Raw genomic sequence first — 654 nt, 5'->3', positions numbered from 1 at the left:
CAGTCATTCACAGCTCCCGATCTCTGCAGGAGCCGATCATTATCCCATCCTGGTTCTGCTCTGTCCTTGGTGCCGATCATTATCCCGTCCTGGTTCTGCTCTGTCCTTGGTGCCGATCATTATCCCGTCCTGGTTCTGCTCTGTCCTTGGTCAGCGCCACGTGAAATGGAAGCTCTGTACACAGCATATGGTGGGAATGTCACATCCGCGCCGCAAACTACAGAACTCCACCCAAACATACATAGAGGGGATTGTATACCTGTCCATCCAGCTCTGAGATGTGCACAGCCATGCCTGATAGTGCACAAGACTGGACTTTTCTCTGATCCCTCCCCCAGCCTGTGATTGGACAGAGAAAGCAGCAGATTGCCAGTCTGCTTTCTCCTCCTATCAGCATGCTCCTTGTTGGACATGAGCAAAACATACTATGTTACTGTGGTAATGCAGTGCAAATGATTGGCTCCTTGGCGTGTTTACCCCTTCCCCAGTCTGAGCTCTGTTGTACAGACACTTCAAAGCACTGATACCAGGCTAAGTGTAGATACTTTCACTGCTCCGCTGATAGATGGCGGACGTGTAATGGCCATTTATTGTTTTTATGATCTTTATAGACCGTGACCAGAGAGTGTTCTGGATGGTTGGCACCCCCCCCCC

Source organism: Nanorana parkeri, unplaced genomic scaffold (assembly GCF_000935625.1).
Source record: "Nanorana parkeri isolate BGI_ZX_2015 unplaced genomic scaffold, ASM93562v1 scaffold3980, whole genome shotgun sequence".
In the NCBI taxonomy this organism is placed as follows: domain Eukaryota; kingdom Metazoa; phylum Chordata; class Amphibia; order Anura; family Dicroglossidae; genus Nanorana; species Nanorana parkeri.
This window is presented reverse-complemented; position numbering follows the sequence as displayed.